The sequence below is a fragment of the Agelaius tricolor genome, unplaced genomic scaffold (genome assembly GCF_023055355.1).
Source record: "Agelaius tricolor isolate 1412-34295 unplaced genomic scaffold, bAgeTri1.0.p SCAF_34, whole genome shotgun sequence".
Taxonomy (NCBI): Eukaryota; Metazoa; Chordata; class Aves; order Passeriformes; family Icteridae; genus Agelaius; species Agelaius tricolor.
In genome coordinates this window covers 4,956,842-4,972,208 of record NW_027269294.1, presented here as the reverse complement: position 1 = coordinate 4,972,208, position 15,367 = coordinate 4,956,842, and the positions used below count along the sequence as shown (strand labels likewise).

The window sequence follows — 15,367 nt, the reverse complement described above, 5'->3', positions numbered from 1 at the left end:
AGAATCCAGCTTTCTTTAAAGGATCTCCATTCCTGCAGGAGCATAAGATCTTAGATATTGTCAGTTTCTGTAGTCCTTCTTCCTTGATCTTGGTCCAGTGCTTCCCTGTTATGTCCCCTGCACAAGGAGCAGCCCAACAGAAAATTTAATGTTCAACACAAAATAAAAGGCATCTTCCACAAAGATTATTAATTTTATGCACATAACACTTTTTCCTGACCCTTTAGGGCAGCTCCTGGGCCTGGTTCCTGACCTGACACTGGTGAAAACCACTAATGTCCATGGTGCTCCCCCATTCCAAATAAAGTTGTAAGTCATCTGTTTTGTTCCACATCCTGCCAGCAAATATTGCATAACATTTTTTTCTTTTTTTTTCTTTTTTTTTTTTTTTTTTTTTTTTTTTTTTTTGTGATTTGCTGGAATATTTCCAGAACCTGTGTTTGACTTCTCCCAGGAACACACTCTTCCTCATATATTCACAGTGCTCCAAGCACAAGTTTAGCAGACTCCAGCTCATGATGCATCTGCACTCATTCAGTCACAACACATCAATGCGATGCACAGAAGCCTTTCATTTGCCTTCTAAATCAGGAGTGTAACAGCTGAAATATTTCTCACTGACCCTGGTCTTCAACACAAAACTAAACTTTTCTTTGCTATTTCAACATTCACTCCACCAGGATTATATTTAAGGTCAACACAATTTGGGCCCTGGACCCAGACTGCTTAAATTATTCAAAAAAATATGAACCCATGCCAGTCAAATCAAGAAAATATGTTCTAGAAAAGATAAAACACATCCTCTGTTTAAAAACACATTTCAAAAAGCAACTCTAAACTCATAAAACTGTTATGAAATCCACAGCTCCTCCAAACATGAGGAGAACTCTCTGCAAGCTAGAATATTAACTCGTATTTGTTGGGTAATCTAGTAAATCCAGATGGGGAGAAATTGGAAAGGAAAAAATGGATTCTTTCAGTGTTACCTCAGATTGTTCATCTATTACACAGCCCAGGCACGTATCTGCATTGAAGGCTTTCAATGTTCCACAGCTGAATTCTCACTTAAAATCTGCATTTGCTGAAGGCATGAAAACCTGGATTCAAAATAGTCTCTACAGGATCAATCATGGAGCTGCCACTAAAAGGCCTTAAAATGCATTTGCCACTCAATAATTATTGTTCCAGTAGACTGTAGCAAATTATTTTTACAGATTACAAACCCACTGCCTTGGCCACCTATTAAACACAGTCTTCTCTTGGACTGAAGAGCTCTTTCTGATAACTGTTGTTCTAAAAAGTCAATACAAGTCAAGGTTGGGTATTTTCCACTTACGAGGCTTGGAGAACTGGATATGACACCCTGCTCATCACACTTCATTCCTCTGATCTTTGTTTCTGTTTCCTGCTCATTCTACCAGTAACTTCAGTCCATTTTTGTTCAGTAATTTCCCAGCATTTTAATGATGGAACCATAAGCAAAGCTACACAGCTAAATAGTTTATTCTTAGCAAATAAAGCTATGTGTTTGTACCCTGGGTCATACCTGACAGAACTCGCATGTTTTAAAAAGGAACATCCAGCAATAAAGACTAAGATGTCCTTTGAAATGAAATTTAAATTAAATTCAATGGAAATGCACTCAGTCCTTTGCAGAAGAGCGAACTGGTAGCAAGTTGGATTGAAAAATCAAAATCATACTGAGGGACAGTCTAATTCTTTTCAAGCAAAACTGTTTAATGTATAAAAATTATTGTGACTGAAGGAATCTGGTTTTGCACTGAAAACCTCAAGCGTTACATCACAGAGGGACCTGAGGCCTTGCATTCTAATTATTAATTTCATAAAAGATCCCAAGAGCAATAGAAAGGTCATGAGAGCTGCTCCAATCCATGGGCAGTTAAGCAGGAGAATGCTTGGGTGCCCTTTAGCCTTTGAGTGTGCTGCAGGACAGGGGGGTTTGGTGCTAAACGACAAATTGAGTTAGAAATATTTAAGTCATAAACCATAGTAAATCTTTTAGCACTTGAAACACCATGAGACACTCCAAGCTGAGAGCAAATGAAGTGTTAGTCTATGCATGTTTAAAAATGCACAGAGGCTGTGTTTACTGAATTATCCATTTCTTCACTATGTCTCCTTTAGGAAGCTGACATCCAACAGTTTCCCACCAAAAGAAACAATTTATGAAAAGTGCCTCTATCATGGGTTAAGAAAAGAAAATAATATGCATCTCTCTGAAAGCAAAATAATGTAGGTTGCAAAGTCAAGGACAGCTAAATTAGGAAGTGGCAGATTTATGTGTGCCTGCATAACCTCTACTTGGCCCTCTTGTAGGTCCTGTGCCCCGAGTGAGACAGAGGTCCTGTGGAAAAAATAGTATGTGATTATGCAATTAAAGACTATATCTTAACACAAAAAGCATCTGAATTAAGGTTCTGTTGGCATCTGTGAATATAACATTTCCTAACATTTAAATTCTGGGCTTTGCAACCTTAGCACAGAATTTCTGTCAGGTGATATCTTCACATGGCTTTTATACATAGGTGCAAATTAATTCTAGCCAAATTACCAAGACTCTATTGCCACATAACAGTTTTCTCTTTACTGTGAGTTGAAGAAAGAAGAATATCAGGAGTCATCTGTAAAAGATGCTCTTCCTGGAATGGGAAGAATAGCTGTGGCCCTTGAATGGAGTCAGCAGAAACTTTATATAAAATTGGTTCATCTTCCCTTGTTTACTGGTCAGTGTTGTGATCAATATCAAAATGAGCACTCTGAAATAGATTATTGCTGCCTAGATGAATCTCACCATATGCTTGGCTTTTGTTATCAGAGACCTCTAAAATGAGAGGGAGATAAAGTGTCTCTTCCTAACTAGTTCTGAAAGCCTGCACAGAATTCCTAAGGAAGACTCATATGGACAGGAACCTTCTTACCAAAAGCCTTCTGACCAACAGGACTGCACACTCTTGGGAAGGAGAAAGTCTGAAGGAATTGCCACCACAATTCCACAATTCCACCACTTCTTCATGCCAAGTCCCTCGGGGCCTGTCCTGTTCTGACACAACCCTTTCACAAGAGAGGAGAGCAAACTTTTTGCTTCCCTGCTAAAAGCAGACAACAGAATCCAGCACAAACTTTGAGCTGAATTTGAGTCAATGTAGTTCTTGTTATTTTAATCTCTCCTTTCTTTGCTTTATGGATTTAGTCAGGGAAATCAAATATTGAAAAAGCATGTTAAGTGCAATGCAAGCTGAGACTGTAAAAGTGCCAAATTGATTAATGAAGTTACTATAAAATTTGCCACACTGTTTAAGTAAATGATGGTATAAAGTCATCACCCTACAGAATCACAGAAAATGTCATATATTTCTGAGTCATCATAGTTGCAGAGAGTCATCACTTTTCACTCCCTGACTTTTACACTTCTAGAACCTTAGACCTTCTTCAGTATATATGACATTTTTGGATTAAAAGTTAGACAAAACCTGTGTATTCTGAGAGTCATATGAACAAAAAATTGCCTCTTGAATCCAGATCCTAAATGTCTAGCCAGGAATAAATGTTTCCTTACAGATTTTTAAATGCTTGGGGAAAAAAGTAAAAAGGGAAAAAGAAAGGCTGCTCAAGTTTGGAAATATTTCTATAACAAAAGCTGCTCCAAAACATTGTGTGCTACAAAAGACTGTGGCAAACAGTATAGGTGCAATTAAGACACTGTTGTCTTGACAACATCATGCAAGAAATGAAAGAAGCATTACTGTTTCATGGAAGAAAGCTGCAGTGCTATTTTTTTAATTCAGAATATTCCACTCAAGGATCTCAAAAGCATTGCTGAAAATGAATGAGCCAAATAGCTATCAAGGGGAACCAGACTTCACTTTGAGACTACGGTGTAAAATCCAAACTCTGAAAAACCAGTATCAAGCAATGCTACATCAGGACAAACCACTAAAGCTTACAGAAGCTGTGCTGGATGTTTTGGGATTAGCTCTCCTGCAGTGTTCATTTTCATGGATAACTATCACTATGGAAAATGGGGATGCTGGGGTCTATCACCCTTACCCTGGCTTTCAGCAGGCCTCACTTTTGCCCATATCCTCTTGTGATGCTAAAATTGAGAGGGGATTTAAGAAAAGTCCAGGAGTAACAGCTGGACTTCCCAGAACAGCAGATTCAGTGTCAGGGCTGTTACCCAAGTGATCCTTGCAGGACAGGGAAAAGTCCTGTCCATGAGGAACAGATGGAAGAGAAGCAGTGAGGGCTGGATCCCATTAGAGGTTATCATAAAATATTCCACACTGCCTGCTGCAAGCCCTGGAAGCCTTTGGGCCCAGATGTAGAAGCTACAAGGAGCCCAGAGACCACTTCTGGGTGCAGAGTGGAATGTGCAACACGGGGCCAAGAGTTGTCCCACCTGAGAAGCCATTTAGCTGTGTCACTGAGGTGCTGCAGCACAGAGAGCAGAGCTGGGAGAGGGAAACACCAGCTCCCACCCAAGAGCAAGAGCTTTGCTCTGCTAGGGAACACCTTGGGAAAAGGCAGAGCCATCAGCCCCGGGGTGTGCTTTGTGCCCCACAGGCAGCTTGACAGAGAAGTCCTCAACTTGGAGAATGCCTTCAGTTCAAAAGATCCCACTTGAATGTGAGGATACACACTGGCAACAGCGGGCTCCTTTGAGGTACATTTCCCCTCCCAGCAATATTTACCTAAGAAATTTCATGCACAGAAAAGAACAAGTGAAAGGGAATATTCAGATACATTGACAGGAACAGTCTTTACTGCAATTGCTTTTTCAGCCAGCACTTTGTTTTCTTTTAGTGGAAGCCTGACAGTCATAAAAAGCCATTGTAAGTGCAGCCCACTGAGAAGCAAACCACAGGCCTGCCTGCAATGCTGAGGCTCGGGATCATTACGTTGTTAGCGTGCCACCCGGAATCCAGGCAATGCATCCGCTTGCTCTATTAAATTAAAGCATTTCCTGCAGCAATTGAGGAAGGATAAAGAAAATAGGTGCTATTATAAAAGTGTTGTGTGATTGGCCTTGTTTTCTGCAAGCCATTAGGATATGGCAGCATCTAACTTGGAGAATTGCAGGATCTCTCATCTCCCATCCATTACCACCAGGACATAAATGAGAAGGGCTGGAGCCAACAGTATTGCTGTAGATATACAAGCTGCAAAGAGGACAAGGATCTGTCTCTAGTGGTTTTCACTGTTTCAGCTTTCCCAGGTTATGTATGCCCTGCACTGCAGGTTTCTATCTCCCTGGTTAGTCATCCTGTGTTTCGGCCACTGCTCTTCCTGTGGGACCCTCCTGGGTGTCTGCCTCTCTCTGCATTTCATAAGGAGATTACTTGGAATGGAAGTAGACAGGCACAGGTGGTGGGACCACCTGCTACAATCTCTTCAGTGCTTTTGGATAGTATAATAGTGCTTGGATTTAACCTTCATATTTCCTTTCTTTTTTTTTTTAACCTAAAGTTAGCTTTCAATTCATTTATTCAGTGGTCTGAAAGGAGGAATTATGATGAAAGACACTATTCCCTTGGTCCTGGAAAAGCAATTTGCTAGAATATTGTTCCCAGGACAACAAGCTCATCCTTTGTGTTATTTCAAAACCTCTGGCAGGAACAACAGAACTGCAACCCAAAAGCTCTTTTTAAGGTATTTATCCTTCCCTTCACTGCCTAACAATTTCATGTGCCTTCTTGTCTGACTGCTCCTGCCAGTTCCCAGATTTTATGTGGCCATCCACAGCAGTAAAAGAGTATCTCACTCCCTCATTTGGCTGTGTTACAGTGTTGAAGGGTATCTACAACAATGACTTACAGCAGAGGGTTTCTTCTGAGTATAAAATAGAACGCTCAGTTTGGTCAGGCTCTTGTTTACACAAATAATTAGAAAAAAACCCAACAACTAGTGTTGATTCTAAAGAAGCCACATTTTCCATGAACTTGCTATTTTGGGACTGAGAGTCAGATAGTCTCAGTCTAGCCCAAGAGGGAAGAAGAAATCCACTAATGGCATTGCAGTCTAAGAAAGAGAGCTGAACACCAAATTTAAGTGGGGCTTCATACAGTTGGAGTCCCAATTAGAATCAGCAAGAAGCCCCAAAAGTACACTGACAAAGGGTATTTAGTACACAAATAATTTTGAGACAGATACTACAGCTTGCAGCCAGGGGAAAGAAATATTTTCTCAACTTATTTCATATTTAGCCTTTGTAATCACAGAAACACTTTTTCTATTTCTGGCAGAAACATTTATGCTAGATTTTAACCAAAAAAATCTGCCTAAATCACTTGCTTAAGGTAAGCTTGGGTTTTTCCTGCACATTGTAGAGAGCATGAGCAAACTGTGAGGTCATTTTATGGCATGTATCTCTGGGAGCACAACCAGAAGCATCAAATGCAAAACAAGCCTCTCAGGTGCACTTGTCCTGAGTGCTCTTTGGGGCTTGGCACTTAACAAAAGGGAACAGTTTTATAATGTCACTTGAGAATCTGGAGATGGAGACGTTATTCCTGAGCTGATATGAGATGTTAGGCAACTTGGTTTTCATCCCAGTGTTTGTTTCTTCCTGCAAAAACTTGGGATAATTTTTATTCCCTCTCTCAGCTTTAAAAGAAAAATGCCTAGGCACATTATTATTCATTCCCGAGTGCTGCTTCATTTGAATTTAGGCAGGATGTCCCTCTGCCCGTGGAGGTGATATTTTCTAGCATCTTTAGTCTGCCTGCAGTGTTTCATTTGTGATGTGCATGTCGTCTTTCACTGGGATCCCATAATTTTCCCCTGGAATTTACTCAACCCTCAGCTCTTAAACTGACAGAAGATTGGACTGAGCAAGCCAACAGTGACAGACCTAATTGAAAGCACTTACATCTTTAGAGTACAGCAACGATGCAAAGATTTACCTGTGGTTATGGAGGGAATGTGTGCAGGCTCTGTTTCACAAAGAAGCACTGTGTATGCCATTCTTCTCAAGAGTCTGTCTTTTGTGCCTTCAGTACCTACAGGAGTGATCAGGAATGCACAGAGTTTGCATTCCTGCAGATACATTATCTGAAAGTGTGGCCCTTTGTTTGCTTTCCTCCTGTTTTGTTCTGTTAGTCCTTCATTGTAAGAGAGACCTGTTTATACATTCCATTTTTCTTGGTCTTCTTGGCACCTTGCGGTCAAACACTGCTCCAGACTGATCCCTTGCTTTACAATGCACTGGCAGCACATCTATGTAAGAACAGACAAAAGAGCGTTCTTGCCATCTGATGATTTCATTTCTAGCTCTCCAGCACCTTTTGTTATTTCAGGGTATTTTTTCCTGGTGGGAACGGGCACATTCAGCTGTTGTTTTCATGCTGAAAGCCTGTGTGGAAGCGCTTCCCTGTTGGTTCTTTTTTTTTTTTTTTCCAGACATGTCTTTCAGCATGTTTCCAAAGGCTTGGAATCAGCACATTGTGTTGTGACATGTGCATACTTGACATTGCTTTGTTCTCTGACTTCCTTTTGCCTGCAATCTTTAGGAAGTTATCTTACAATTAGAAAGGAATTTTGAGTCAGTGTTATTGCAGACCCAGCATATTGTCCTCTGCCATCTGCAAAGAAGAAAGCCTGGAGGAGCAGGAGGGAAGAAAGTCATTTTGGTATTTTTAACTGCCTGAGCCACGTAGGAGTCAGTTCACTGCATAGAGAGTGACTGCAGCTCTGACTTCTGCCAGAAAAAAAATTGCATTACACACTACAAACACCTTTTCTTATTAAATGAATTAAAGGGAATGCAAGGGCATTATGGTAACCATAGGCAATTTGATACATCCTTTTTTCTGTGTTTTGCTCTTGATTAGTGAGTCTCTTATCATCCAGCAAAAGTGACAAGGTATCTTCTTCCTGAGAAGTTTACAAAGATTTTTTTTCTTTTCACATGTGCACCTTTATGTAAAGGAACTCTGTTCATTTCTTCTGTAAATGAAGCTGGTAAAAACAATCAAGTTTTGTATGATCTCACTGGTAAATACATTCATATTTAGCTGACTAAAAAGCACAGATTTTTCAAAATTTTATGGTGTTCTCCTTTTTCTTCTTGTATTTTATTCATCAGCCTCCTAGACCAGAGACAAGAGGACAATTGGCTTTGAACTGCTTCCCTGTACAGGCAGCACAGCTCATTTTGGACAGGAGGGGAAATCTAGAGAGCTGTCTCAGAAAAACTTGCACATGGAAAGCCCTGCTTTCCCACAGCCCAGTCAGGCACCACCTGGCAATACTGAAAACACCTTTAAAATGGTAAACACACTGAAATGCTTACCATTGTGCCAGAAAAAAAAAGAGTTGGAGTAGCAATAAGAGACTGTGGCAGGAAGAAAGCAGCCATACCCATGCTGATGGACCATGGAGACCTTCTCCATTGGAATGATGTCTGCAGTCAGCTCCTGACTTCTGGACAGGAGTGAGGGACATATCCTGCAGTCAGACAAGACCCATGGTGTCAGGCACGTGTGCTACACCTCTCTGAGCATCAGCTTACTCTGGGTGTGAACACTCAGGTTGTAACTTTACTGCATTATTTCATAATAGATGTGTGATTTCCAACAGCACTGTACAGACAAGTGTTGGTCCATTATGAGAGAGGTGGGGAGAGCATCTCCCTAAATAATATTCTGAGTAGCTTTTCCTTTATGCGCCATAAAATACACATTGTAATGCTTGGAACAGAGATTTTGGTGTCAGGAGGCCTCATCTTCCTGCTGAAGTGGAGAGATTTTTTTCCTTGGAGTCAATAAAAGTGTAATAACACATCTGCTTCAGGCTTCAAGACCCAACCTGAGGAAACAGAGCTTTTTACAGACACACAGAGGATCTCCAAGCATCAGCAAGGAGTCTCTGCTTTTCACTGTGCTGACTTCCCTTCACCAAATTCCCTGAAAGACCCCACTTGAGTGCATCCACACGGTGGAGGGTGAGTGACACCCAAATAAACAGCAGCTGGACTGATTTCCCAGCTGGATTCTGCAGGGAGCGTGGGTGCAGGGCTCTGCTGGAGCTGTGAGAGCAGCCCCAGAATTTCCAGCCAGCAGTGCAGAGACAGTGCAGGATTTCCCAGAGACGGATCGGATGTCGGAGCACCGCAGTCCTTGGCTCTGGATAGACAGGCTGGGCCCATCACAGGAAGTCCGGAATATTGAGCAATTATTCAACCACTGAGCAAGACAGGGCTATTTAGATCCCAAGTGGTAAAGGGCTGCTTAATTTTTTTCATTAGGAGCTCTCCCTCTGCAATCTGTTTCAGATCACTGCATAGCAGGGAGAGTGTATGTCAAAGTCTGTGCAAGACTGAGAGCTTGCAGCATAACAATGAATAAAGTGTAAAATATGTATTTGCCAAAAATACAGGAATCATAATTCGTACAGCTATAACAGAAGGAAAGAAAATCATGCTGAAAATTCTAACATAAGAAAATCAACAAGACAGAAATGGCTAATCCTTGGGGAGGAAAAAAGGCTTTTTTAATGTTAGAAGTTGAGGGTTTTCCTTGTTTATGGCAAAAAAATCCCCACAATTCAATTTACTAACTCCACAATCTAAGGATTAAAATGTATGAAATATAAAACCAACAAGAGCAAAGAGAAAATTATTCTCCCCTTGCAAATTTGCTTTCAGTCATTCAGTAAATGCTTTTAATTACTACAGTATAAATGGCATTGAGGGTGCTCACTTATGACAACCACAAAAATTGGAAGTTTGTATAATGTCCTGTCCAGCATGGGGCACATCAGATGATTCCTTACACATTAAATAATTTATCTGTAATATATTTTCCACACATAGACATCCAACTTGATAGCCTAGAATAGTAAATAACTGTACATGGGCACAGATAGATTCAGGATATTCTTCTAAAAACTGCTTGTTTAATTCTTATTTTTTTAACAGAACACCTCAGAGTAATCTATCATGTTTTGGCACCACTGTCATTTATTAGTGTTATCTAAGTTGTACTACTTTCCTTGTCACATCATAAGTTAACCTTCCCTAATCACCACCCTGGACATTTACCAGGCCCTCCCTGGGGAGGTGTTTAACCAGAGGCACAATTTTCCTGTTATTATGTACTCCAGGGTTCTGAAAGCTCGTGTGGATTTCACTCAGAGACTGAGAATAAATCTATGGGATCCTAATGCCAGGAATTTAACACATTAAATGGATATATGCCTACTTTAAATGAACTCCATAGCTGGTGGCATGGCAAGATCCTCAAAGAAGCCCACTTTTTGCTGCACATCCTGCTTTTTTGGAAGCTTAATAGAAATGGTTTAAAGTCCTCCTCCTTTCTCAAACACCCAGCAGTTTTCCTTCCCTGGACACCCATGGGAAGCAACAAAATGGCAGCAATCCAGGGAAAAGGTAAACTCCTTCTGAAAGCACTGCAAGGAAACACTTAGGCTACAGACACATTACTCATGAAAGACCATTAGCTCAATCCAGGAGCTCAAACAAGACCTTGAAGACCAAATGAATCGGTGAAAAAAGCCAACCAAACAAAATTCACAGTAATCCCTGGTTTTCACTAGCAGGGATACAGACCAAACAGAGGGCTGACAATTCAACATCTACTCTCTTGAGGAGTATCTTTCAGCCTTAGAAGGGAAAGTTGTTGCCAACGTATCCAAACCCAAAAATTTCTTAGGCTAGGAGAGGAATCCAACAAGAGACCAGCTGTGCTGAGTTAAGGCACTCCACTTAAAACATCCCATCAATCACAGAGCAGGAGAGTGCTGACGTTATTTGCATGAAATCTAAGAGTGCTATTACTCACCTGCAATTAAAAAGAATAGTTTGATTTGGTTTCTTGCCGAGAGAATTATGTGAATATTTTCCCTTTTGCCAGGTTATGAATTTTGCCAGCTTCCATAATCTGAAGGTAGCATTCCAGGTTCTGACTAAATTGTGAATGACACAAGTCAGATCATTTTGGAGGGCAAATCATCCTTTTTCTGAAACCTAAATTATAAACCTTCGGTTTTTTTAATCCACATTCTCTGCAAGGGGCTGCCTTGCAATGTCATGAAAGCACAGTTTTAAGGTACACTTTTTGGCACAGTTTGTCCAAGATCTGCATGGAGACTTGATTATTCTACCCTCTCTGGCTTTGGACCCTCAAGGCATGGATTAAGATGAGACACTAATGGGGCAGCATGCAAAAGCTTGTGTTACTGAAATAGATCTCCTTCGTGGATAAAAAGAAATAGGAACTTCCCAGCTTGCAATTCTAAATGAGAACAAAGCTACAGATAGGGAAAAGAGCCAGATGAGGATCTGGGCAAAGATTGGTGATGCAATGAAAGCATGGGAGCCATCTAGAGGGGATTTTGGCTGGGTCGCATCTTCCAGTGTTAGGAACCAGCAGCTCACAAGGCTCTGAGTGCAGGTTTATACCACCTGGCAAAGGGAATCATTTCACATGCATTAAATGCATGATTGCAATTTGAAAAACAAACAAAAAAAGACAGAAGACAAGCAAGGGCAAGAGAGTTAATCTAAAGAGAGAAACTCTTTGGGTAAATGCCCATGGCTCTTTTTTTTTTTTCCCCCAGGTTCAAATCTACCATTTTCTTGATATTCTTTTTAGCTGATGTGGAGCTTCCTCATACCAAATTGCTTCAATGTTCATCAGAGTAAAGAATACATAAAAACTTTGAGGTATAAAAAAAAAAGGGTTTTTTGCTCCCAGAGACATTTGCTTGAGGACTGATCTCCCAAAAAATAAAATCAATTAAAAAAAAAATTTGAATACTCACATTACAGAAAACAATTCCTGAGTGGAATACCCATGCAGCCATCTTAAAGCTATTTGCTGATTCAGGTGATGAGAACCATAAAGTTAGTTAACCAGGGCTGGATATAAGCTTCAGCTCTGTCTTGATGCTGTATTAGACAGGTATCCAAGCATCCATATGTCCACCCCTTCCCTTTGGTTTCTGAAAGAAAATAAATCAAGTTTGTAAGACTGAAGGGTCCCTGCTTGCGCTCTGGTGCTTCCGGAGGTGCCACACAGCATTTATCTAACACAAGCAAATAGACCCAGGAAACATAACTTATGAGCTGCAAAAAACAGCCATTTTAGTATCCAATAGAGGAAAAGGAACTACTCACTCTTCCCCAAGGTATTCCCACTCCTAATTACAAGAAACCATCTAAATGTTTCACCCGTTGAAACATTTAGGGTTGATATTGCAAAGCAACAGCTAAACGTGGCCTTACAACACACAAGGATTTTGTCACGTAAATCTTTCCCGGGCAGTTCCCTTCCACGTGGCTTTTTCCTACTTCTCGAACTTCTTGAGGATGTTTGAGGGCTTAGATAACACAGAGCAACCTGTCTTCTTGTAGCGGAGAGACAGAATGATTTGAAACCAGCTTATCTCGGGGTCATATCCTGCCATTGATTTTTTTTAGCACTCCCTATTGATTCCAGCAGTGAGTTCCACATACAGATCAATACCAGGATATGGCCTTTATTTATTAGTACACTTCTGGTCCTTCCACTCTACCCTAATGCCTCAAAACATGTGGAATTAATTACAGCATTCCACATTATATTGGCCTTGTTGTCTTTAGAGGAGCTAAGCCTTCATTTGGTCAACAGAATAATTTGAAAGGATTGTTTGGTGACTTCTGCCATTGATCCAAAAATAGATCCTGTGACACTTTCTTTAGGGGCAGGGATGAAGGAGAGGAGCAGAGATATGTGGATAAGCACGTCCTTTGGCTTACCAGCACTTCCCACTTGCAGCAGCACTTAATTCCCAGCAGAAGTTTCTTGACAATGAAAAATTCTCTGCATTGAATCAGTGGTCTGATTGTCCTGACCTAGCCTGATCTTAAAGACATCATGTGATAAAGAAATATATGTTGGGCACTTGGCTGAAAGTTCCCTTACTACTCATTTCTGAACTTCATCAACATCTTTTACTTATCAGGTCAGGCATACAGGATCTGGAATTTTCAAGGAGTTCATCTAATATGCATTTTTTACTTCCTGGGGCTTGGAAGAGGAACAAGCTGAAACTGACCTGGAAAAATTAACATATATTCTCCAACTGCCAAGAGCAGGACTAATTAGTATAGATTCTCCAACAGCTGCCAAGAGCAGGACTAATTTCAACACAGTTTTTCAGTGATTTTGAGTCAGGGCCTTGGCCCCATGCTGCAGCTGGCCCTACAGCTTTACCAGTCATCTGCAGGGCTCAGGTTTGATACAGATTTCAAACTGCACAGGAACTGAAAGGTAAAGTTTCTTTAAAGAGAGAGTGCCTTTTCATTTCTCCCTCTTACCACAGAATTGCTGCACAGATAAAGGCATGGGTTAAAACTAGCCATGGGACTAAACTGAATGCTCTGCCTCCTGACAAATCAGATCTTCTACTCAGAGTTATCACATTTGATGGCCAAAATGCAATGTTATATTTAAAAGCAGAGTAAATAAAACCTTTCCTTCCTAGGTGCTATGCCTACATTACCTTTCTGCACTCAGCAAAATAGCAACAAGGTAACCTTGTGCATTCAGAAGACTTTTCCTTTAAAAACAGAAAACCAAATAATCTTGTCAGTGTTTCTAGAATTACACTAGAGGCAGAGCAGAAGATGAACAGCCCCGAATTTTTCATCTATAACCCACCAGTTCATCCTGGTATTGGGATGCAATAAACCAACAGCAATTTTTACAAGTACTGCCTGCACCTGGGTACATTTGATTTAACCCAAGTGGGCAAAGGAACAAATGAGCAAGGAAAAGAAAGTGCAGAGGGAAAACAGAGCTTCAGCATTTGTTCAACTGCCTTGGAGCCTTAGGAAAACATCAGTGCTCTGTTGACTTAGCTTCTCTTGTTCTCCTTTACTTCATTGGAGGGTCTGGCCTGTGCTTTAAGAAAATACTGCTCCTTTTCAATTGTTAAATAGTGACAAAGTCCAGGTGACCCTAACACAGAGTCTGAGTGGTTTATGTCAAGCCTGGAGACAGTGACTCATGGAGTCACAGATGATCAGTTGATAAATGCCACCGGTATCAGAAACTTGGCCATTAACATGAGTGATGTGAGAACCAAGAGGTTAAGTAAAAGCTACCTCCATAATGAGTCTGTGATACAGAAAAGCAACGTTTTGTCCCAGGCTTGGATTTTTGGTTTTGTTTTTCTTTTCCCCTTAAGGCGGATTTGACTTTGTAACTTTCGTTTGCTTTGTAAGTTCTTTTTTTAATGCAACATTTTAATTTTTCATGGGTGGGAAAAGGTGGCAAGAAATGTTAGAAAGAGGTTCAGATGAACCACCAGGAGATCCACTAGGATTTTTTTTTCCAAGTTTCTGCTGCAACAATGCAATGTGTTTGCTGGGTTTTGGAATTGTCTTTGCTTCAAAGTGACTCAGGAGCTGTTTTTAAAGTGTCTCTAGGAAAGAGTAAACTGTATTATTATATGCATCACAAGCAGTAAGTTGCCTTATCTACAGCCAAACATAAGACCAAGGACTTTGCTGAAGCAGAGCCCTCACAGAATCTTCCAAAGTTTTATTGCTTCAATGCATAAGCAGGCAGCACCTCTGAACAGTCTGAGCTGCAATTCAAGAACTCAATACGTCATTCAAGCCATTGTGTTCCACTTTGCTAATCTTCAGTGATTTAATGCAAAAACCCCTATAATTTAGAAAAACTGTGGGAAGCTTTTGCTGCCAACATGCAAAATCTCATGAATTATCAAAGTAGAAGCTATTTCATAGTGGGGATAACTAGTTCTGAAGCATTTGTATGTAAAGTATGTATGTCGTATTTTTAGTGGACCAAGCATTTACAGTCATATTTTTCTTCATCATCTTATTTCAATAAGAAAGAAGAAACAGCAGTTTAGGCCACTAAAATTACAGATGGATTTATGAGAATGCAGTCCTCTCATCAGAGGATTTAAATGAATATAGGGAAAGGGGTAAGAAGCCTTCTTGGCCTGTGGAGGCTTTAGGCATAACAGCCTTTACAAGGTTGAGTATTTAATATATTTTACTCTAGTAAACATATTTGATTGTTTCTCAAGAGAGGCTAAAATACAATTGGTCACATATTCATTTACAGTTATAGGAACCATTAACAGAAATCCATTTTGCAGTAATAAATATTTTTTGTTATATTTCAGTTTGAAATTAAGTTATTATTTACCTATAAATACAAGGAAGAAGAGTTTCCTTTTCTCTTTCCTTCTTCAAAATTATTTTCATTTAATTATTCATACAGTGGGAAACACAAAACTAATCAAAATCAGAATGAAACATCACACACGATACTTTCTCAACCTCTTCAATAAAAACTTCTTTTGGTGG

At 40.2% G+C, this 15,367-nt stretch overlaps 1 long non-coding RNA gene across 1 annotated transcript in view; it reads right to left on the bottom strand.

Annotated features, from left to right (window-relative positions):
* Positions 1-15,367, bottom strand: part of LOC139602466 (uncharacterized) — a 71,913-nt gene that overhangs the window by 40,633 nt on the left and 15,913 nt on the right. Inside the window, exon 2 of the long non-coding RNA XR_011683227.1 lies at positions 11,803-11,982. This is a non-coding gene — a long non-coding RNA (uncharacterized lncRNA). The remainder of the gene's footprint in view (positions 1-11,802; positions 11,983-15,367) is intronic.